Raw genomic sequence first — 25,165 nt, 5'->3', positions numbered from 1 at the left:
GGTCACATCGCATTCTGTATAGAATCTCCTGTCTCCCTCTTATAAACAGACTTGTGATTGCATTTAGGGCCTGCTGGGATAATTTCCCTATTTCAAAATTCTTACTTTGTATCAGCAAAGTCCCTTAAGCCATATAAGGCAGCATTCACAGATTCTGAGGATTAGGACATAGATATCTTTGGGGGTCAGTATTTAGTCTACCACAGGTAACACATTTTTTTTTTAAACTAAGTAAATTTACTCCCTGTAGACTTACTCTAAGTCTTCATTTTCCCATATATGAAAGGTAGGGATAAAACCAGGAGGTCTTCAATGTTCCTCACTGTCTAAAATCCTATGCTGGGTTTAGTTCTTTCTTGATCACCTGGAATGGGCTGCAAATGGCTGCTTCCAAGGCTAACTTGATCCCCACACCAGGTGGTCATCCAGGACCACCTGAGGGCAAAAGTGTGAGATCCGTGTAGTCTGTCTCATGTGTGGCAAGTGATGGTAATGGAAGTGGTAGCTGCTGGAACATTACTGTTGTTGGGTCCCTTGGGATCCCTAGGGAAGGGGCCTTGTTCCAGCAAATCCAGGCATAATTCACGATTCTAGCACAAACAGAAAGTTGAGGAGAGGCCGGGAGCAGTGGCTCACGGCTCTAATCCCAGCACTTTGGGAAGCCGAGGTGGGCAGATCACTTGAGGTCAGGAGTTCAAGACCAGCCTGACCATCATGGTGAAACCCCGTCTTTACTAAAAATACAAAAATTAGCCAGGTGTGGTGGCAGGGGCCTGTAATCCCAGATTCTCAGGAGGCTGAGGCAGGAGAGTCACTTGAACCTGGAAGGTGGAGGTTGCAGTGAGCTGAGATCGCTGTCACCACTGGACTCCAGCTTCCAGCTTGGGCGACAGAGTGAGACTCCGTCTCAAAAAAAAAAAAAAAAAAAAAGAAAGAAAGAAAGAATGCTGAGGGGAAAACTTTTCTACCCTTACTGAAACCTTCTTGTCTGAGCTTTCTTATTATTAGAGCTTTCAAACAGAACCTTGTGAGGTGAGCTCTCTGCCATTGGAAGTTCTGAATGACTAGGAGATTTTGCAGAGGGCTCTATGTATTATTGGGGCCTCCCTGTCCAACATGATGGGCACTAGCCATATGTGCTATGTAATACTTATTTCACATTAACATTTTTTTCTCTTTTTTTTTTTTTTTGAGATGGAGTTTCACTCTTGTTGCCCAGGCTGGAGTAAAATGGCACGATCTTGCTCACTGCAACCTCCGCCTCCTGGGTTCAAGCGATTCTCCTGCCTCATCCTCCCGAGTAGCTGGGATTACAGGTATGCACCACCACGCCTGGCTAATTTTGTGTTTTTAGTAGAGATAGGGTTTCTCCATGTTGGTCAGGCTGGTCTCAAACTCCTGACCTCAGGTGATCCGCCAGCCTTGGCCTCCCAAAGTGCTAGGATTACAGGTGTGAGCCACCGTGCCCGGCCTTTTTCCTTTTTCTATTGAAATAATTATAGATTTCCAGGAAGTTGCAAAAAGTAGTTGAGAGAGGTCTCATGTACCCTTCACCCAGTTTTCCCAAGGGGTTACACTTTATATTACTGTAGTGCAATATCAAAACCAGGAAACTGATGTTAGTACAATGTGTGTGTATAGTTCTGTGCCATTTTCTCACATGTGTAGATTTATGTAACTACCACCTAATCATGATACAGAACTATCCCAGCATCTCAAAGACCTCCCACAGGCTATCCTTTTATAGTCACTCCCACCGCCCTTTTCCCACCATCCCTAACCCTTGGTAACCACTAATCTGTTTTCCATCTCCCTACTTTTGCCATTTCAAGAATGTTACATAAATGGAATCCTACACATATGCTATTTAAATGTCAAGTTTAATTTATTAAAATTAAATCAAATTAAAAAGTTAGTTCCTCAGTCATATCAGCCACATTTTGAATGCTCAATAGCCACGTTTGGCTAGTGACCATCAAATTGCACAGCACAGATACACAACTGTTCTATCATTGCAGAAAGTTCTATTGGAAAGTGCTGCTTTAGGGAATAAGACCAGATCTGTGGTTCACAAATGCTGATTCATAAGCCCAATTACCCAACAGTGTGACAAAATACAGATTCCTGAGTGTATTACTTATATATTGTGGCATCATAAATTACCCCAAAATGCAGTGGCTTAAAACAATGATCAACCTTTATTACCCCACATATTTTCTGTAGGTCAGGAGTTCTTGGGTGACTCAGCTGTGCTATTAGGCACAGAGTCTCTCATGAAGCTGCAATCAAGAGGTTGGTCAGGGGCAGCCATCTGAAGGCTTGGCTGGGGCTGAAGGAGCCTCCTCCAAGGTGGCTCACTCACATGGCTGGCCACTTGGTGCTAGATGTTAGATGGGCACCCACTTCTGTTTGCCTGGGACTAAGAGGTTCCCTGGGATGTGGGACTTTCAGTATGAAAACTGGAACTGTCCTAGACAAACCAGAACTATTGGTCACCCTACTGCTGCCAGGAGGGCTCAGTTCCACCCAACATGGGCCTCTTCCAGGGCTGCTTGAGTGTCCTTATGACATGGCCGCCATCTTTTCCTAGGATGAGGGATCCAGGAGAGTGCTCTGGTCCACATTCAAGGACAGGGGAATTAGCATCTGCCTTCTGAAGGGAAGATTGTCAAAGACTATGTGGACGTATTTTAACCCTTCCATACTGTCCCATCTGATTAGGCAGATGATACAGGGCCTAGGAATCTGTACTTGGCTGAGGGATCAATGATCCCTGATGTACAGTCACATTTGCCCACCAGTGATTTGGCTGGCCGCAAGGTCCCTTCCCACTGTGAAATGACGGTCATCCCACCTGCCTCAGGAGGCATTCATGGGAGGGAAGGAGGGGGAAGAGCAATGCCAGGCCAGAGGAATTAGTGAGCTGAGCATTGTTAGATGACTGGATGTTCCTTCCCACAGAAAAAATGAACAACAATTAGAGAACCATTTAGAAAACCCCCAGTGCAATGAAACATTGAACACTGTTATAAACGATGATCACCAAGCCTATATAGCAACATGGAAGAAAAAACTCACAATACAAAATACACACTCAGGGCGGGGTGTAGTGGCTCATGCCTGTAATCCCAGCACTTTGGGAGGCCAAGGCAGGCGGATCACCTGAGGTCAGGAGTTCGAGACCAGCCTGGCCAACATGGTGAAACCCTGTCCCTACTAAAAAGACAAAAATTAGCCAGGCATGGTGGTGGGTGCCTGTACTCCCAGCTACTTGGGACGCAGGGGCAGGAGAATTGCTTGAACCTGGAAGGTGGAGGTTGCAGCGAGCCGAGATGGCGCCACTGCACTCCAGCCTGGGCAAGAGAGTGAGACTCTGTCTCTAAATAAATAAATAAATAAATGTATACACACACTCAAAGGATGGCTAAAATGCTATAGAAATACCTGGACATGGCCAGGCACAGTAGCTCACGCCTGTAATACCAGCACTTTGGGAGGCCAAGGCAGGCAGGTCACCTGAGGTCAGGAGTTCGAGACCAGCCTGGCCAACATGGTGAAACCCTGTCTCTACTAAAAATACAAAAATTAGCAGGGTGTGGTGGTGGGCGCCTGTAATCCCAGCTACTCGGGAGACTGAGGCAGGAGAATTGCTTGAACCTGAGAGGCGGAGGTTGCAGTGAGCCGAGATCACACCACTGCACTCTAGCCCAGGTGACAAGAGCGAGACTCCATCTCAAAAAAAAAAAAAAAAAAAGTAGACAAGATCTGGAAATGAATTTATTATACCAAAAATAACAGAGTTGCAGTCATGGTAGGTGGGCAGGGAGAAGATCACGGGTAACTGAAACAAATGAAAGTTAGTGTTGGTTGTGTTGTCTTTTCAATTAAAGTGGGTGGCTCCTTCTTCAGACCTTAGCTCAGCAGTCACCTTTTCAGAGGCTTTTCCAGTCTTCTTTGTTTAAGTTGGTCCCCTGTGTATTATTCTGTGTCTCAGTCCCTTTTTTGTCCCACCCTGGCACTTGTCACATTTGCAAATACTTTGTCTCTCCCTGCAGCCTGAGCTGCTGGAAAGAAGGCAGGGAGGGGCTGTCGCTCTCTTGTCCCCCATGTTCTCTCCAGGGCCCGGCACAGCGCCTGCACACCTTGCTGCTCAGGAACTGGTCATGAAGCAGTGGGTCTGAGGGAGGGAGAGGGAGACTTGCAGGTGAAGGAGGCAACGGGAGCCCCTCTCATGGCTGCTGAGGGGGCGGGAGAGGGAGGAGGGCTGGGATCGTCCTATCCAGTGGCCCTTGATCCAGGGATGTCTCAGCACTTTGCAGGCCATTGACTCTTGAGAATCTGATTAAATCAGTGTTTCTCAACCTCATCACTGTTGATATCCTGGGCTAGACATTTCTTTGTAGGGCAGGGTTGGGGCCTGTCCTGTGTAAGATGTTTAGCATCATCCCTGGCCACCACCCGGCAGATGACAGTAGCACCACCTCTTCCCCAAAGTTGTGAAGTTAAAAACATCTCCAGATATTGTCAAATGCCCCTGGGAGTCCAGGGTCAGATTGCCCTTGGAACTGGGTCAGAAAACCAGCCTAACGCTCTAGTGGGAATGAAATCTTTGCAGCTCGGGCTTAGAAGCATTTCCTCAGCAGCCTCAGTTTCCACATCCGTAAATGAGGGAATCTGATGCCAGTTTCACACAGGGGAAAATCTGTCTTGAGAATTTACCTTTGTGCAGATCCATGCAGGCTTGGGGTGACGGGTTTGGAGAGTGCTGCACTTGTTGGTGAGTAGGTTGGAGTGCACCCATGGCTCATTCAGCTCCAGTCCACAAGGAGGCAACTTGCCAGCCAGGTAGAATGCAGCTGGCTTGGCTGGTAAAGGCCTGGCTCTAAGACTGGGCCAGGGAAGCCGCAAATAAGGTGTGTGGCAGCCAGGGGAGTCAGTGGGGATGGGACATTTTTCTATCATTTTGATCAAAAGTTTAGTGATTTTTTTTTTTTTTCCTGAGACGGAGTCTCGCTCTGTCGCCCAGACTGGAGTATAGTGGCGGGATCTTGGCTCACTGCAAGCTCCACCTCCCAGGTTCACGCCATTCTCCTGCCTCAGCCTCCCGAGTAGCTGGGACTACAGGCGCCCACCACCATGCCCGGCTAATTTTTTGTATTTTCAGTAGTGACGGGATTTCACCATGTTAGACGGTTAGCCAGGATGGTCTTGATATTCTGACCTCGTGATCCCCCCACCTCGGCCTCCCAAAGTGCTGGGATTACAGGCGTGAGCCACCGCGCCCAGCCGTTTAGTGATGTTTAAAAAAAGTTGGGCCAACTTTGTTTATTTCCCTCTCCCTTTTCCTGCAGATGCAGAGATCCCTCTCCCTTAGAATCTCTCTAATTCAGGGCTTGGCTGTTCGGATTTGCATGAGGGCAGGGAGTCTGAGTGTTGGAATCATGTCTAGCTGCTTTCCCGGCAATGACTCCCCATGGCCAGACTGGTGGTGATTCCAGGCAACTCCCTCCCCCAGGCTAGGCTCCGTGGAAAAGGCAGAAGGTTGGCACTGCCCATGGCAACCCAAACTCACGTCTTTCCCTAAACCTGCCGCTCCTCCCACCCAGTAGGGGCTGGACCAGACCCTGAGTTCCACAGCTAGAAACATCACCTCCATTTGGGAGGCTGAGGTGGGAGGATTGCTTGAGGCCAGGAGTTCAAGACCAGCCTAGGTAACAGAGTGAGACCCTATTTCTATGAAGAAAAATGAAAAGAAACTTAGCTGGGCATGGTGGTGTGTGCCTGTAGTCCCAGGTAGTCGGGAGGCTGATGTGGGAGGATTGCTTGAGCCCAGGAGTTTGAGTTGCAGTGAGCTGAGATTGAACCACTGCACTCCAGCCTGGGTGACAGAGTGAGAACTCAAATAAAAATAAATAAATAAATAAGAGAGAGGGAGAGAGGGAAACATCACCTCCATCACTGAATCCTACTGGCTCTGCTTCCTAAATAAGTCCAATTCATCCATTTCCGCCACCCCTACTGCCGCCCTCACCTCAATTTGAGCCTCTGATATGGTCTAGATATTTGTCCCTTCCGAATCTTATGTTGACATGCGAGTCCCAGTGTTGGAGGTAGGGCCTGGTGGGAGGTGTTTGGCTCATGGGGGTGAACCTCTTATAAATGATGAATGGCTTGGTGCCCTCACCATGGTAAAGAGTTATCATGAGATCTGATTGCTTAAAAGAGACCACAACCCCCTCCCAACCCCATGCTCCCTCTTTCGCCATCTGATGTGCCTGATCCCCCTTCACCTTCTGCCATGAGTGGAAGCTTCCTGAGGGGTGTGCCAGAAGCAGATGCTGGCATCATGCTTCCTGTACAGCCTGCAGACTGAGCCAATTAAGGTGTTTCTTTATGGCAACACCAAAACGGACTAACACAGCCTCCCTCATCCCACGCCTGGGACAGGGCAGTGGCTTGGCTTCACCATGCTGCTCCGTGTGGTGTTGGCTGGGGCCACGCATGTGGCTACCTTCAGCTGGGAGCTTGGCCAGGGCTGGAATCTTCTAGATGGCTTCACTCACATGTATGGTAGCTCAGCTGGCTAGCGGGTAGGGGAGTGGGTGCAGAGGCAGCTGAGCCTCTCTCTCCAGCAGAATAATTGGACTTCTTACTACCAGTGTAGGTCTGGGCTATAAGAGCAGAGAACAGAATCTACCTGGCTTCTGGGGTCTAGGCCTAGCACTGGCACAGTGTTCCTGCAACCACATTCCACTGGTTAGAGCAAGCTCTAAGGGCAGCACAGCTGCCCAGTGAAATGTGAGGTAAGTAGACTCCAGCTCTTAAAAAATTTTTATTTTGCTGCAGTCATTTTATTTATTTTCTCTTTTTTTTTTTTTTTTTTTAAGTTTCTACCTCTTGAAGAGAGAAGTGGTTGGGAGGAATTGGCCACTTTTTTTTTTTTTTTTTTTTTTTTTTGAGACAGGGTCTCACTCTCTCGCCCAGGCTGGAGTGCAGCGGCGCAAGCTTGGCTCACTGCAACCTCTGCCTCCTAGGTTCAAGCAATTCTCCTGCTTCGGCCTCCCAAGTAGCTGGGATTACAGGTGTCCACCACCACACCTGGCTAATTTTTGTATTTTTTGTTAGAGACAGGGTTTCACCATGTTGACCAGGCTGCTCTCAAACTCCTGACCTCAGGTGATTGCCCTCCTTGGCCTCCCAAAATGCTGGGATTATAGGAGTGAGTGACCGCACCCGGCCTGGCCACCATTTTTGCAGGCAATCCACCATGCCCACCTTCTTCAAGTCAGGTCAGGGCTGTCCATGAAATACTTGCTCACTTCATTTTTTTTTTTTTCCCCCTCTGGAGATTGAGTCTTGCTCTGTTGCCCAGGCTGAAGTGCAGCGGCACGATCTCAGCTCACTGCAACCTCTGCCTCCTGGTTCAAGCCATTCTCCTGCCTCAGTCTCCTGAGTAACTGGGATTACAGGTGTGCATCACCATGCCTGGCTAATTTTTTTTTTTTTTTTTTTTTGTATTTTTAGTGGAGACAGGGTTTTGCCATGTTGGCCAGGCTGGTCTCAAACTCCTGACCTCAGGTGATCTGCCTACCTTGCCCTCCCAAAGTTCTGGGATTACAGGCATGAGCCACTGTGCCCAGCCCACTTCATTCATTTCTGCTTATAAGTCACCTCTTTGGAGAGGCCTTCCGTGACAGTCCTGAGTAACCCTCACCCCTTATGCCCACTCTGCCTTATCAACACTTGCCATCATACTCTTTTTGCTGTCAGTCTTGCCCCCTAGACAGTAAGTGCCAAGAGGGGAGGAACCACATTTATTTTGTGCATTCCTGAGTCTCCAACACCTAGCAGAGGGCCTGCCCCATGGTAGGAGCTCAATAAATATTTGTTGAATGAATGAATGTTCTGAAGAACGTTTCTTCCAAAGCAGTTATCAAAATCCATAATTACATATTTATTTATCTGCCATGGAGAGGGGGCCCAGAAGAGGGTTGTCTTTTTTTTTTTTTTTTTTTACTTTAAGTTCTGGGATACATGTGCAGAACATGTAGGTTTGTTACATAGGTGTACATGTGCCATGGTGGTCTGCTGCACCTATCAACCTGTCATCTAGGTTTTAAGCCCAGTATGCATTAGGTATTTGTCCTAATACTCTCCCTCCCCTTGCCCCCATCCCCGACAGGCCCCGGTGTGTGATGTTCCCCTCCCTGTGTCCATGTGTTCCCATTGTTCAACTCCCACTTATGAGTGAGATCATTCGGTGTTTGGTTTTCTGTTCCTGTGCTAGTTTGCTGAGAGTGATGGATTCCACCTTCATCCATGTCCCTGCAAAGGACATGAACTCATTCTTTTTTATGGCAGCATAGTATTCCATGGTGTATATGTGCCACGTTTTCTTTATACAGTCTATCACTGATGGGCATTTGGGTTGGTTCCAAGTCTTTGCTATTGTAAATAGTGCTATAGTAAACATATGTGTGCCTGTGTCTTTATAGTAGAATGATTTATAATCCTTCAGGTATACACCAAGTAACGGGATTGCAGGGTCAAATGGTATTTCTGGTTCTAGATCCTTGAGGAATCGCCACACTGTCTTCCACAATGGTTGAACTAATTTACACTCCCACCAACAGTGTAAATGCGTTTCTATTTCTCCACAGCCTCACCAGCATCTGTTGTTTCCTGACTTTTTAATAATCATTCTAACTGGTGTGAAGGGCTTGTCATTTTTACAGTTGAATGCAAAGAATTTTATAAGAAACTGATGAAGGCTGGATGTCTCATTTGCATAAGGCACAAATTTCTGGTACCGCCACCCCCATCCTCGTAGTGCTCATGTGGGCCCTTAACTTGAGTTTCTCCATATTGCTTTGTTCCACTTACTGAGCATGTGTTAGGGGATGGAATTTTCCATTGTGGGGAGGTAGGACCCTTAAGAGATGATTAGGTCATTAGGGCAGAGCCCTCATGATTGGATTAATGCCATTATCTTGTTATTTTGGGAAATGTGTTGGCCTCCTCTTTCTTTCTCTCTCCCTCTCTTTGCCCTTCTGCCAAGTGATACTCTTCCACTATGGGATGATACACAAGAAGGCCCTCGCCAGATGGCAACATCTTAATATCAAACTTCCCAACCTCTAGAACTGTGTGCCAATAAATTTCTGTTTATTATAAATTACCCAGTCTGTGGTATTATTATAGCTGTACAAAATGAATGAAGACATGGATGTAAATAATAATTTTCTGAATTGATTTTTTCAACACCCCAGGGAGCTGGTGTTTACAGCAGCCACATCCTGAACTTCTTTCCATGATATTATGTAAGATCACAGCCTTTCAGCCGGGCACAGTGGCTCACACCTGTAATCCCAGCACTTTGGGAGGCTGACATGGGCAGATCACCTGAAGTCAGGAGTTTGAGACCAGCCTGACCAACATGGAGAAACCCCGTCTCTACTAAAAATACAAAATTAGCTGGCGTGGTGACACTTGCCTGTAACCCCAGCTACTCGGGAGGCTGAGGCAGGAGAATCGCTTGAAGCCGGGAGGCAGAGGTTGCAGTGGGCCAAGATCATGCCATTGCACTCCAGCCTGGGTGACAGAGTGAGACTTCGTCTCAAAAAAAAAAAAAAAAAAAAAAAAAAATCACAGCCTTTCTCTGAGCCTACTGCTCCAGTATTACTTGGGTGCTTGTGAAAAATACAGGTGCCAGCCCCACCCCAGAAGTATTAATGGGGAACCTCCAGGGGCTAGGGGCTAGGCCCCCCCACCTGCACATCCCAGCAGCCATGCAGGTGATTCTCATGTGCACCACATTTTGTGGTGAGGTATCATTGCCTTCCCATTTCTATGCTCTAAGCTGGAAATTTCTTGGGCTGGTTTTTCCTTTAAGACATCCTGTGTCTCTTAAGACCTTGGTAGCTTTATTTCCCCAGAAGGCTTATTTTTTCTTTTTTTTTTTTTTTAAGACAAGGTCTCAATACTATGCAGCCACAAAAAAGAATGAGTTCATGTCCTTGCAAAGGACATGGATGAAGCTGGAAACCATCATTCTCAGCAAAATATCACGAGGACAGAAAACCAAACACCACATGTTCTCACTCAGAGATGGAAACTGAACAATGAGAACACTTGGACACAGGGTGGGGAACATCACACACCAGGGCCTTTCGGAGGGTGGGGGGCTGGGGGAGGAATAGCATTAGGAGAAATACCTAATGTAAATGATGAGTTGATGGGTGCAGCAAACCAACATGGCGCATATATACCTATGTAACAAACCTGCATATTGTGCACATGTACTGTAAAACTTAAAGTATAATATTAAAAAAAAAAAAGACAAGATCTCATTCTGTCACGCAGGCTGGAGTGCAGTGGTGCGATCACAGCTCACTGTAGCCTTGACCTCCCGGGGGCTCAGGTGATCCTCCCAGGGCTCAGGTGATCCTCCCACTTCAGCTTCCTGAGTAGCTGGGACTACAGTTGCACACCACCGTGCCTGGCTATTTTTTTTTTTTTTAGAGACAAAGTCTCCTTATGTTGCCCAGGCTGGTCTCAAACTCCTGGGCTCAAACAATCCTCCCACCTTGGCCTCCCAAAGTTCTGGGATTACAGGAGTGAGCTCCTGTGCCTGGCCTCCCCAGAAGGCTTTGTAAAGAAGCCTGTTCTGTAGCCGGGCATGGTGATGGGCGCCTGTAATCCCAGCTACTTGGGAGGCTGAGGCAGGAGAATGGCGTGAACCTGGGAGGTGGAGCTTGCAGTGAGCCACTGTACTCCAGCCTGGGTGACTGAGCGAGACTCCGTCTCAAAAAACAAACAAACAAACAAAAAAGAAGCTTGTTCCATAATCCCTGAAAAATGCAGCATGTTTATATACCTTTCAAGGCTTGTGGAGAGGTTATATGGCCCAGGGCCTCATGACTGGGCAGGATGACTCCCTCCACACCAAGTAGGGAGGAAACAAAGCTGGATTCTCTCCCTCTTCAGATTTACTGTGTGCGGAATTGGGAAGTTTATGTTTAGGGTTTAGGGAGACAAGGGGTGGGGTCCTTTGCTGTGGTGATGGGGAGGAGCCTTTAGCACAGTTAAGGGGAAGCAAATATTTCCTCAGGAGTGAACAGGAGCTGGGGAGGGGTGAGTGGGGGAGTCATGGAAGAACCTCTTTTGTAACAGGTTGGGTGGCACGCTGCTAGGTTTAGATTTGAACCTGAAACTTCTGGACTTTGAGAGGCATCTGAGGCTGTTGCTGCCTCTGACTATGCTGGCTCTGGCAGGAAAGGCTTTATCTGTGGCTTGGCGAAACAGTGGCATTAGTAAAAGGTGGGACTGAATGAGTTTTAGGAAAGCTATGATATTTCCAGAGAAAATCCTGATGGTCAGCGTACCCCTCCCCACACAGTCTCTCTTCGAGCAGGAAAGGCTAGAGAGTAGGTCATGGGGGGTATGAAAGGATGGGGTGAAGACAAAGGCAGGGACACTTGTGGGCTCATTGGCCAACCTGGCTATTAATTTATTGTGTATCTACCTGTCATTGCACATGTCAGAGAGAAAGTCCTTCCTGGCAACCAGGACAGAGGAGGAGGTGTTGGTGTGGGGCCAGTGATGAAGCAAGTCCTCTCCAGATTCAGGAGGCTAGAGAAATAAGAGCCCATAGGCAGTGTGGTCTCAGACAGGCCAGGTGCTTGGTCTGATACCAGGCCTCAGTCAGCCAGGAGAAGCCAGTCCTCATTCAGGTGCATGTGCGTATGTGATGGGGGTTGGGGCAGCTGTGGGATAGGGCAACGTTAGAGTTGTTGTAGCCTTAGGTAGAGAAATGTGGCTTCTGTTATGTTGCTGCCTGGAAGGATAGGAGGTGAGGAAATAAATACTCCATTTTTTGTTTGTTTGTTTGTTTGAGACAGAGTCTTGCTCTGCCACCCAGGCTGGATCACAGTGGTATGATCATGGCTCACTGCAGCCTTAATCTTCTGGACTTAAGTAATCCACCTACTTCAGCCTCCTCAGTAGCTGGGACTACAGGTGTTCACCACCATATCTGGCTAATATTTTCTTATTTTTCATAGAGACGGAGTCTCACTATGTTTCACAGGCTGGTCCTGAACTCCTGGGCTCAAGCAATCTGCCTCCCTTAGACTCCCAAAGTGCTGGGTTTACAGGTGGGAGCTACTGTGGCTGGCCAAAGTTGTGGTTTTTGCAGTCTTTTGTGATCATTCTTGTAATTAGGTGTACATGCAGGAGAACCTTCCCTTCATGGCCTTCCCTGTGTCTACTTGTAGGGATTTTTTTGTTTGCTTGTTTTTTTGTTAACACAAATGACTCCATTTTCATTCCAACGCCTTCACACATTTTATAAGTCACTGGAGGGACTCAGTGCGATCTTATCATAACAGTTACATTTTATTACAGGGGAAGGATGTAGATAAAAATCAGCCAAGCAGGGAGATGTATGGGGCAGAGTCAAGGAGGGTTCCAAACACTGAGCTTCCATTGGCCTTTCCTGATGGAGGCATACGGAGGGTGTGCATTCCTCCCAGCGATGATGTGTAGGGGTACACATGGAGTCTTGCCAACCAGGAAAATTCACCCGAGCCTTAGGACCTAGAGTTTTTACTAGGGCTCCCTGGTCAAATGCCCACAGGGCTGACATCGTCTCCATTCTCCAGAGATTCAGCTGAGCATACTTGACTCAAAGTCCTCACCCTGAATCACATATTAGTTTATCCAATGTGGCCAACCCCACCCTAAATCACATTGTTCGTTTATCTGGTGTGGCCAGCCTCTGCCCTAAATATCCTCCTATCTGGCATGACATTGCAAGGGCTTAGAGATTACCTTCTGGAAGCTGAGGGCAAAGTCCAGGCCTCTCCTTGGGCAAGGTTAAATTATTTACTCCACAGGCAGACTAAACAGTCCCCACCCCACGCCAAGAATGTGAGTCCATTGTTTCTGGCAGATTGACAACTGAAGAGGCATGATTCCTATAGCTGTCCCCCAGGTGTGTGATATGGTTTGGATATGTGTCTCCTCCAAATCTCATGTTGGAATGTGAGCCCCAGTGTTGGAGGTGGGGCCTGGTGGGAGGTGTTTTATTCATGGGGGCAGATCCCTCGTGGATGGCTTGGTGCCCACCGCAAGGTAATGACTGAATTCATGCTCTGTTAGTTCATGCTGGAGCTGGTTGTTTGAAGGAATCTGGGACCTCGTCCTTCTCTCTCTTGCTCCCGCTCTTGCCACATGATGTACCTGCTCCTTGTTGGCCTTCCGCCATGATTGGAAGCTTCCTCGTTAGGAGACACTCACAGGCCTCACCAGAAGCCGAGCAGATGCCTGCACCATGCTTTTTGTGCAGCCTGCCGAAGAACCGTGAGCCAATTAAACCTCTTTTCTTTATAAATTACCCAGCCTCAGGTATTTCTTCATGGCAACACAAACACAGACTAACACAGTGTGCAACCTGCATAGAGGGGTGATAAGCCCCTCTACGTCAGTCACCTGCCTTTATGCCACACATCATTCATCATCTATTCAGTTATTTGTTTTTATTTATTTATTTTTTTAAGATGGAGTCTCACTCTGTCGCTCAGCTGGAGTGTGGTGGCACAGTCTCGGCTCACTGCAAGCTCCGCCTCCCGGGTTCATGCCATTCTCCTGCCTCAACCTCCCAAGTAGCTGGGACTACAGGTGCCTGCCACTACACCCGGCTAATTTTTTGTATTTTTAGTAGAGACGGGGTTTCACTGTGTTAGCCAGGATGGTCTTGATCTCCTGACCTCGTGATCCACCCGCCTTGGCCTCCCAAAGTGCTCAGATTACAAGCGTGAGCCACCGCGCCCAGCCTATTCAGTTATTTGTTTACTCACCATTCATTATTTATTAGGTATTAGTAATACCTAAGATGTGGCAGGCACTATGGAAAGGACACAAGCATGGACAAAGCAGAGCCGGTCCCTGCCCTCACGTCCTCACTCTAGCGAGGAAGCCAGAGCAAACCAATGATGAAATACTTTTTTTTTTTTTTTTTGAGATGGAGTTTCGCTCTTGTTGCCCGGGCTGGAGTGCGATGGCGTGATCTCGGCTCACTGCAACCTCCACCTCCCAGGTTCAAGTGATTCTCCTGCCTCAGCCTCCCGAGTAGCTGGGATTACAAGCATGTGCCACTACACCCAGCTAATTTTGTATTTTTAGTAGAGATGGGGTTTCTCCATGTTGGTCAGGCTGGTCTCGAACTCCTGACCTCAGGTGATCCACCCGCCTCAGCCTCCCAAAGTGGTGGGATTACAGGCATGAGCCACCGCACCCGGCTTGAAATACTTATAAATTGCTACAAGCTATGAAGGAAACAGAGGGCTGAGCTCAGAATAAAGAAAGAGAGGAGAAAAGAACTTGTGTTAGATTTTGTGGCAAGGAAGGTAGATTCAAGAAGGTCCCATTTAAGCAGAGGCCAGAGAATGAGAAGGCACCAGCCATCTGGGAAGAACATGCCCAGGAGAGGGGCACATGGGCCTTGCTGCCATGCCCCCTACAGACTGTGAAAGCAGAAACACAGCCCTTTCCTTGTGGCTGACATAGTCTGGTCAGGATCCAAGCTTTGCAAGTCGTGCATGGCCAGGGTCTCAGCCCTACACATCCCCTGTGCTGATGCAGTGTGTAAGCCACACAACCCTACACAGCAGGTTTGGACAGACAGTGCCTGAAAGCCAGCACCCTGTGCAGCTCTACCAGGCGGGCACCAAGACGCCAGGCCATTTTAATTGCATCTGGCCTTGTCCACATTTTATTTTTATCTTTCTATTTTTCATGCTCCCTGTCCTTGCATTTGTCCACATTTTAAATAATAAAAAACAAAGTGGTGCCCGTTAGCAGAGGCCATGGTGACAGAAACTGGGACATTCTTCAAGTCCCAGCCACTTAGGCATAAATGCAAGTCAAGTGGAAGAGACAGCTCCATTTTTGGCTCGAGGAAAAACTGCTTGGGTCCACTCACTGGTGGGGTCTGGAGAAGGGGTTCCATGTCCCTTGCAATACAAAGGGATCCCAGCCTAATTTTTTCCTGCTTTTCTTTAACCTTTATCAGGGACCAGAGTGTGCTGAGCAAAGGGGGAAGCCCTTGCCTTCTCAACTCAGAATTTTCTGGTAGGATTCCAGCCCCAGGCCAGTTCTCCTTATAACACCCACTCCCCATCACAGCCATGTGCACAGGCACACACAGTCCCTCTCAGAGAATGTCACAGGTACCAGCACTGGGCCCGAGTTTGCTGTACAATAATAATGAGATCTGCACTTACCCCAAATTGCAATCTGTCTTATGCAGCAAGAATCCCTGCCTCTTTCCTGATCGTTTGATTTTAATACCACACCCGGCCTCCTTTAAAAGTTGGAGGCCAGGTGTGGGGGCTCATGCCTGTAATCCTAGCACTTTGGAAAGCCGAGATGGGCAGACTGCTTGAGCTTACAAGTTTGAGACCAGCCTGGGCAACATGGCAAACCCCCATCTCTACAAAAAATACAAAAATTGCCTGGGTGTAGACGGGGCACCGTGGCTCATGCCGGTAATCCCAGCACTTTGGGAGGCCGAGGCAGGCAGATCACAAGGTCAGGAGTTTGAGAGCAGCCTGGCCAATACGGTGAAACCCCGTCTCTACTAAAAATACAAAAATTAGCTGGATGTGGTGGTGTGTGCCTGTAGTCCCAGCTACTCGGGAGGCTGAGGCAGGAGAACCACTTTAACCCGGGAGGCAGAGGTTGCAGTGAGCCGAGATCGTGCCATTGCACTCTAGCCTGGGCGACAGAGTGAGACTCCGTCTCAAAAAAAAAAAAGCGATTCAAAAAAGAAAAAAAAATCGGTCAAGCGATTCTCCTGCCTCAGCTTCCCGAATAGCTGGGATTACAGGTGCTCCTTACAACCTTGCCATTTGCCTTAGTTCATTCAGGCTGCTATAACAAAATGCCATAGACTGGGTGGCTTATAAATAACAAAGTTATTTCTCACAGTTCTGGAGGCTGGAAGTTCAAGATCAATGTACCAGAAGATTCAGTGTGTGTTGTGGGCTTGCTCTCTGGTTCATAGATGGCACTTTATTTTTCTTTTTTCAATTTTCTTTTAGATTCAGGGGTTACGTGTGCAGATTTGTTACAAGGGTATATTGCATGGTGCTGAGGTTTGGGGTATGATTGAACCTGTCATCCAGGTATTGAGCATAGTACCCAACAGGTAGTTTTTCAACCCTTGCCCCCCTCTCTCCCTCCCTCCCCTCTCTTGTAGTCCACAGTGTCTATTGTTCCCATATTGATGTCCATGTGTATCCAATGTTTAGCTCCCACTTATAAGTGAGAACATGTAGTATTTGGTTTTCTATTCCTGCATTCATTCAGTTAGAATAATGGCCTCCAGCTGCATCCATGTTGCTGCAAAGGACATGATTTCATTATTTTTTATGACTGTGTAGTATTCTGTCATATATATGTACCACATTTTCTTTATTCCATCCACCACTGACGGGCACCTAGGTTGACTCCATGTTTCTGCTATTGTGAATCACGCTGTGACAAACCTACATGTGCATGTCTCTTTTTGGTAGAATGATTTATTTTCTTTTTTTGAGATGAAGTCTCACTCTGTTGCCCAAGCTGGAGTGCAGTGGCACGATCTTGGCTCGCTGCAACCTCCACCTCCCGGTTTCAAGTCATTCTTCTGCCTCAGCCTCCCAAGCAGCTGAGACTACAGGCGTGCACCACCATGCCGGGCTAATTTTTGTATTTTTAGTAGAGATGGGGTTTTACTATGTTGGCTAGGCTGGTCTTGAACTCCTGACCTTGTGATCCACCTGCCTCAGCCTCCCAAAGTGTTGGGATTACAGGCGTGAGCCACCGCGCCCAGCCATGACTTATTTTCCTTTGGGTGGAATGGTAGTTCTATTTTTAGTTCTTTGAGAAATATCCAAACTGCTTTCCACACTGGCTGAACTAATTTACATTCCCACCAGCAGTGCATAAGCATCCTCTTTTCTCTGCAGCCTCTCCAACATCTATTTTTTAACTTTTTAATAATACCCATTCTGACTGGCGTGAGGTGGCACTCACTGTGGTTTTGATTTGCATTTATCTGATGATTGGTGATGATGAACATTTTTTCATGTTTGTTGACCACTTGTATGTCTTTTTTTTTTTTTTTTTTGAGACGGAGTCTTACTCTGTCATCCAGGCTGGAGTGTGGTGGCACGATCTTGACTCACTGCAACCTCCACCCCCCTGGATTCAAGTGATTCTCCTGCCTCAGCTTCCTGAGTAGCTGGGATTACAAGCGCGTGCCACCACGCCCAGCTAATTTTTGTATTTTTAGTAGAGTCGGGGTTTCACCATGTTGGCCAGATTGGTCTCAAACTCCTGACTTCAGGTGATCCGCCCACCTTGGCCTCCCAAAGTGTTGGGATTACAGGCGTGAGCCACCATGCCCGGCCGTATGTCTTCTTTTGAGAAGTGCCTGTTCATGTCCTCTGCCCACTTTTTTTGGGGGGATGGGATGGGGGATGGAGTCTCACTCTGTCACCCAGGCTGGAGTGCAGTGGCACGATCTCAGTTCACTGCAACCTCCGCCTCCTGGATTCAAGTGATTCTCCTGCCTCAGCCTCCTGAGTAGCTGGGATTACAGGTGCCCGCAACCATGCCTGGCTAATTTTTGTATTTTAGTAGAGATGGGGTTTCACCATGTTGGCCAGGATGGTCTTGAATTCCTGACCTCAGGTGATCTGCCTGCCTCGGCCTCCTAAAGTGCTGGGATTACAGGTTTGAGCCACCGTGCCCAGCCCTCTGCTGGGCTTTGTTTTTAATGGGGGTCTTTGTTTTTTGCTTGTTGAATTGTTTACATTCCTTATAGATTCTGGATATTAGAGCTTTGTTAGATGCATAGTTTGTAAATATTTTCTCCCATTCTGCAGGTTGTCTGTTTACTCTGTTGATAGTTTCTTTTGCTGTGCAGAAGCTCCTAAGTTTAATTAGGTCCCACTTGTCAATTTTTTTTTTTTTTTTTTTTTTTTTTTTTTTTGAGACACAGTCTCACTCTGTCACCAAGGCTGGAGTGCAGTGGTGCGATCATAGCTCACTGCAGCCTCGACCTCCTGGACTCAAGTGATCCTCCCACCTCAATTTCCTGAGTAGCTGAGACTACAGGTGTGTGCCACCATGCCAGGCTAATTTTTGTATTCTTTGTACAGATGGGTTTTTGCCATGTTGTCCAGGCTGATTTTTGTTTTGCTGTAACAGCTTTGGAGGACTTAGTCATTTATAAATTCTTTGCCATGGTTGATGCCCAGGAGGGTATTTCCTAGGTTTTCTTCTAGGATTTTGATTGCTTGAAGTCTTACATTTAAGTCTTTAATCCGTCTTGAGTTAATTTTTGTATATGGTGATAGGCAGGGGTCCAGTTTCATTCTTCTGCATATGGATAGCCAGTTATTCCAGCACCATTTATTAAATAGGGAGTCCTTTCCCCATTGCTTATTTTTGTCCAACTTGTTGAAGATTAGTTGGTTGTAGGAGGGTGGCTTTACTTCTGTGTTCTCTATTCTGTTCCATTGGTCTATGTGTCTGTTTTTGTACCAGTACTATGCCGTTTGGGTTATTGTAGCCTTTTAGTATAGCTGGAAGTCAGGTAATGTGATGCCTCCAATTCTGCTATTTTTGCTTAGGATCCTTTGGTTATTCTGGCTCTTTTTTTTTGTTTAATATAAATTTTATAATAGTTTTTTTTCTAATTCTGTGAAAAATGATGTTGTTAGTTTGATAGGAACAGGATTAAATCTGCAGATTACTTTTGGCCGTATGGACATTTTAATGATATTGATTCTTCCAATCCATGAGCATGGAGTGTTTTTCCATTTGCTTGTGTCACATCGATGATGCTTTCTAACTGTGTCTTTACATGGTGGAAAGGGTAAACAAGCTCTCAGGCCTCTGCCCGAATGATAATTACATTTCAAAAGCTCTGCCTCCTAATACCGTCATCTTGGGACTTAGGATTTGAACATATCAATTTTGGGAGATAAACATTCATACTATAGCCCCATTCTAATAAATCACTTCTAGAATTGTCTTTTAGAGGTTGTATAGTAGTTTCCTATTGCTGTTGTAACACTTCATATTGTGTTGTAACTGTGAACCACATACTCAGTGGTTTAAACAACTCAGATTTATCATTTTACAGTTCTAGAGGTCAGAAGTCTGAAATCAGTCTCTCTGGGCTAAAATTAAGTGGGCATCAGGGCACCTCCTTCTGGAGGCCTTGGGAGGAGAATCTGTTTCCTTGTCTTTTTCAGCTTCTATAGGTTGCCTGCATTCCTTGGCTCATGGCTTCTTCCTACATCTTCAGAGCTAGCAGCGTAGCATCTCCAATCTCTCTCTCTCTCTTTCTTCTTTTTTTCTTTTTCTTTTCTTTCTCTCTTTCTTTTCTTTCTCTCTTTCTTTCTTTCTCTCTCTCTCTCCTCACCCCTGCCCCACTCTGCTTCTGTCATCAAATCACCTTCTCTCACTCTGACCCTCTTGTCTTCCTCTTATAAGAACTGTAGGCTGGGCATGGTGGCTCATGCCTGTAATCCCAGCACTTTGGGAGGCCGAGGTGGGTGGATCATCTGAGGTCAGGAGTTTGAGACCAGCCTGGCCAACATGGTGAAACCTCGTCTCTACTAAAAATACAAAAATTAGCCGGGCCTGGTGGCGGGCACCTGTAATCCCACCTACTTGGGAGGCTGAGACATGAGAATTGCTGGAACCCGGGAGGGGGACATTGCAGTGAGCTGAGATTGCACCACTGCACTCCAGCCAGGGTGACAGAGTAAGACTCTGTCTAAAATAAAAAAAAAAAGAACTTGTGATGACATTCTTGTGATTACATTGGGCCCACTTGGATGATCTAGGACAATCCCCCCATGTCAAGATCCGTAACATCTGTATGATCTCACTTAAATGTACAATCTAAAATAATCACACTCATAGAAGCAGAGATTACAATGGTAATTTTCAGGGCTGGAGGGAAGGGAAAATGGAGAGGTGATGATCAAAGGGTATAAGGTTTAGTTACGCCAGATAAATAAATTCTGGAGATCTATGCATCTGACAAAAGGTACAATATCCAGAATCTATAAGGAACTTCAACAGTTCAATAAGCAAAAAAACAAATAACCCCATTAAAAAGAGGGCAGAGGGGGCCAGGCGCAGTGGCTCACACCTGTAATCCTAGCACTTTGGGAGGCTGAGGCAGGCAGATTGCCTGAGCTCAGAAGTTTGAGACCAGCCTGGGCAACATGGCAAAACCCCATCTCTACTAAAAACAAAGAAAAAAATGTGGGTAGAGGACATGAACAGGTGCTTCTCAAAAGAAGATATACAAGTGGCCAAGAAACATATTAAAAAATGTTCATCATCACTAATCATTATCTACTATACATCACAGTGCCTACAGCTAACAATACTGCACTGTATACTTAGATTTGCCAAGAGGATAGATCTTAAGTGCTCCTACAAAAAAAAAAAAAAGGGAATGGGGGTCCGGGAGGAAACTTTGGGAGGTGTTGGGTATGTTTATATGCTTTATGGTGGTGATGGTTTCATGGAAATATACTTATCTCCAAACTCATCAACATATATATATATTAAATATGTACAGCTTTTTGTATGCAATCCTATCTCAATGAAGTAGTTTTTGTTTTGTTTTGTTTGTTTGTTTTTTACATTCACAGGTTCCAGTGAGTAGGATGTGGATATCCTTGAGGGGCCATTGTTGTACTTACCATAGTTTGCCTCCACAGTTTTTAATATTGGGGTTCCAGTAATACTGAACATAGATTGCCTTCCATTAACATTGTACCAGAAATATTTCCCCACAGGAAATTTGTTGTTGTTGTTGTTGTTGTTTTGAGACAAAGTCTCGCTCTTGTCCCCCAGGCTGGAGTGCAATGATGTGATCTCGGCTCACTGCAACCTCTGCCTCTCGGGTTCAAGCCATTCTCCTGCTTCAGCCTCCTGAGCAGCTGGGATTACAGGTGCCTACCACTACGCCTGGCTAATTTTTGTATTTTTAGTAGAGACAGGGTTTCATCATGTTGACCAGGCTGGTCTCAAACTCCTGATCTCAGGTGATCTGCCTGCCTCAGCCTCCCAAAGTGCTGGGATTACAGGTGTGAGTCACTGCACCCAGACCCCCACAGGAAGTTTTTGTAACCGTATTTCCTCAAGGTTGTGAGTGATTCAATATGCCCAAGCTGGAAACCAGGTTGTGTTCCGTCCTGGGCTGCTGTCCATTTTCCTGCAGCAGGCATTCCCCATACTTATAATGATGGTCTTAGCATGGGTTCCTAGCAGCAGGTCAAGGGAGGTGGAATAGGATTATGATTCTGATCGCATATAGCCTAATTGCTTTTCAGAAGGATTGTATCACTTTACACATCTTCTGATGAACCTCATATGACTTTCTTAAAGCTGAAAAAAGTTCGCTCTTTTTGTAATCAAGGGATTATGTCCTCATTAAAGCATATTTAGAGACCGGGCATGGTGGCTCATGCCTGTAATCCCAGCACTTTGGGAAGCCAAGGCAGGTTGATTACTTGAGGTTAGGAGTTTGAGACCAGCCTGGCCAAAGTGGCAAAACCATGTCTCTACTAAAAATACAAAAATTAGCCAGACATGGTGGCACGCACCTGTAGTCACAGCTACTTGGGAGGCTGAGGCATGAGAATAGCTTAACTCGGGAGGTGGAGGTTGCAGTGACCTGAGATGGTGCCACTTGAACTCCAGCCTGGGTGTCAGAGGGAGGCTCTGTTGCAAAAAACAAAACAAAACAAACCAAACAAACAAAAGAATATTTGGGAAATGTAAAAAGAGCCAAAGGAAAAAATCACTCATAGTCTCATAAATAGAAACACAACTTAATAATTATGTTTCAATTTATAAGAATTGATCAATTCTGGCTGGATGCAGTGGCCCACACCTGTAATCCCAGCACTTTGGGAGGCTGAGGCCAGCAGATCACAAGGTCAGCAGTTCGAGACCAGCCTGGCCAACATGGTGAAACTCCATCTCTACTAAAAATACAAAAATTAGCTGGGCATGGTGTCGTGCACCTGTAATCCCAGCTACTTGGGAGGCTGAGGCAGGAGAATTGCTTGAACCAGGACCTGGGAGGCGGGGGTTGCAGTGAGCCAAGATCATGCCACTGCACTCCAGCCTGGGCTACAGAGCGAGACTCCATCTCAAAAAAAAAAAAAAAAAGAATTGATAAATTCCCACAAATACTTCATTAATACTTAATACATTTATTTCCAATATTTGTCTCTCTGCGTATATATATACAAAATTCTTAAAAATCATAGCTATGATGTTGGAACTTCTTGGAATTGTTTTAGATTAGATCTAGGACACCTCATGTTTTGGGATATGCAGGAGAACATTATCAGTTGTGTTTACCTTGGGATGGTTTCTGTCCTGTTTCCCCAAGAGATTACTGCTGTCACTCAGAATCTGGAGGCCTGGCTGGGTCCTTCCCTGGATGCTGAGTGTCAGGGCACAGTGTGGGGAGTGTGGCCTGAGATCCCTGACCACAAACACACCATCTTGATTCTTCCTACCCAGACTCTAGTCTGAGGAGTTCACTGGAAAATGATTGGAAGGTTAGGTTTTATGACAATGCAACTTTATAATCTAATTAATTGATGCTGGTTACAAGCAGAATATTTTTCTCTTCAAAAATTAATTTACATAAATGACTACCATTTCTGCCTTCATGAACTTCATCTTCAAGCTCTGGTACTTGGCATAGACATGCTAAGAAACCACATAGAAATCCAGGGACATCTGGCTCTGAAAAGAGAAGAGTTGGGAGTGTTTCAACCTATGTTCTTGAAAGGGGGGTGGAATAGGTTTATGATTCTGATCATAAATTGGCTGCTTTCCACTTTGATAAGTATCTACAGTAGAAGCCCTAAGGCTGTAAGTTAGAGATAAGAAAAAAACCAAAAACTCCCTAAAATGAAATAGTCTTACATTGGTAACCCATTCCAATATTAACAATGAAAGAAAAATCTCATTTTCCCTGGATGTTTTACATTGTTCTGCTTGAATGGAGGAGAGGAACTGAGTTAGCATCTGGAAGAAAACAATCCAAACTGGACTAGGCAAAACAGGAGTCCGTTGGCTCGGGCAAATGGTAAGTATACCGTGTAGTCTCCGGCATGGCTAGATTCAGGACCTCATCTCTGCCTTTCTCTTATGGGCTGACTTCATTTTCAGGGAGTCTTTATTTCTGTAGCCCCAGGAATTCTCATCTGGTCTCATTGGTCCATCCCTGCCGGGCGGGGATCGGGGGCGGGGGGAGGCGAGGATGTGGGGGTGGGAGAGGTATACAGGGCTCTAATTGGTCAGACTGGGCCATGTGGCCATGTGGCCACTCCCAGGAAGGCTTTGGAGTCAGGGATGGAGTCAGCTCCATGAAACCTTGCTGACCGAAAGGAGAGGGAAATAGGGTCATTCCCCCAGAGAAAAACTGAGGTTAGGATTGTCCTGTCCCCACAAACCTCCTTCTCCACCCACCAAGATTTGACTGTCTTCGCCAGGGACTTGCTCTAGCTGGGTCAAGCTCAAGTGGGGTTATCGAAGTGGCACAGGGAAACCCACGCATGGCAAGAACAGGGGGCACTCAAGGAACAGGGACCCAGAGCCACCCTCTGCAGCGGCTGCTCCATTCTCTGTTCTGTGAAACGCCCTCGTTAGCTTCCCAACGCCGACAGGGATGCCAGACCCAGGTCTACCCAAGGGCCTTGAAAGCTCCCGTATTTTCCCCTCTGCCGTACTCATCTCTGGGTTTCTCAGTTCAGATTTGCAAGAGAGGATCTGATTGACCTGGCTTGGGTCAGGGGCCCAACCCTGACCCAATCAGCTGTGGCACATGGAATGGAGGTGGGGCTCAGGGGATTTCCCTCTCCCTCAGGGTTGTGGTGGGTCAATGGATTCTAGTGATTATGGGACCTGCAGATCTCAGCTGATTTTCTTTTTAAAAAAATTACTAATACTATTTCTTGAGATAGGAACTTGCTCTGTGGTCCAGGCTGGAGTGCAGTAGTGGGATGCTAGCTCACTGCAGCCTCGACCTCCTGGCCTTAAGCCATCCTACCTCCTTGGTCTCCCAAACAGCTGGGATTACCCGCATGTGCCTCCGAGCCTGGCCCAGTTACTGAGTGCCTACTTTTTTTTTTTTTTTTTTTTGAGGCGGAGTTTCGCTCTTGTTGCCCAGACTGGAGTGTGATGGTGAGATCTTAGCTCACCGCAACCTCCGCCTCCCGGGTTCAGGCAATTCTCCTGCCTTAGCTTCACAAGTAGCTAGGATTACAGGCATGTGCCACCATGCCCGGCTAATTTTTGTATTTTTAGTAGAGACGGGGTTTCTCCATGTTGGTAAGGCTGGTCTCGAACTCCCGACCTCAGGTGATCCACCCGCCTCCGCCTCCCAAAGCGCTGGGATTACAGGAGTGAGCCACCGCACGGGGCCGAGTGCCTACTCTTTATGTGTCCCATTTTAAACTTACACCAACACTCTGAAGCTGAGGCTCTTAGAGGCCAGCCTTCTTGCCTGGGTCACGCAGCCACTAAGTGAGTGGTTAATCTGAAACTAGCACGTAGGGGAGCTGGCGAAGGGGCCCAGGATAGCAGAGGCCATGAAGAACTCTTTCCAGGTTTTTTTTTTTTTTTTTTGGGGGGGGGGACAGTGTCACTCTGTCACTCAGGCTGGGGTACAGTGGCTCGATCTCAGCTGACTCCAGCCTCCTCCTTCCAAGTTCAAGCGATTCTCGTGCCTCAGCCTCCTGAGTAGCTGGGACTACAGGTGCGCGCCACCACGCCCGGCTAATTTTTGTATTTTTAGTAGAGACAGGGTTTTGCCATGTTGCCCAGGCTGGTCTTGAAGTCCTGGCCTCAAGTGATCTGCCTGTCTCGGCCTCCCAAAGTACTAGGATTACAGGCTTGAGCCACTGCGCCCTGCCCAGATTGGTTCTAAAGCGGAGTCGAGAGGTGGCGCTGGAGGGGAGGAAGCCCTTCGACATTTGCTGCCAGCCTCAAAACTCGGCTGCACTGGCATCTGTTCCTAGTCCTGTGAGGTTCCTGGAGCCCCGCCTTGTCCCGCCCGGCC

The sequence above is a fragment of the Pongo pygmaeus genome, chromosome 4, assembly GCF_028885625.2.
Source record: "Pongo pygmaeus isolate AG05252 chromosome 4, NHGRI_mPonPyg2-v2.0_pri, whole genome shotgun sequence".
In the NCBI taxonomy this organism is placed as follows: Eukaryota; Metazoa; Chordata; class Mammalia; order Primates; family Hominidae; genus Pongo; species Pongo pygmaeus.
Note: the sequence above shows the minus strand (reverse complement) of the source record.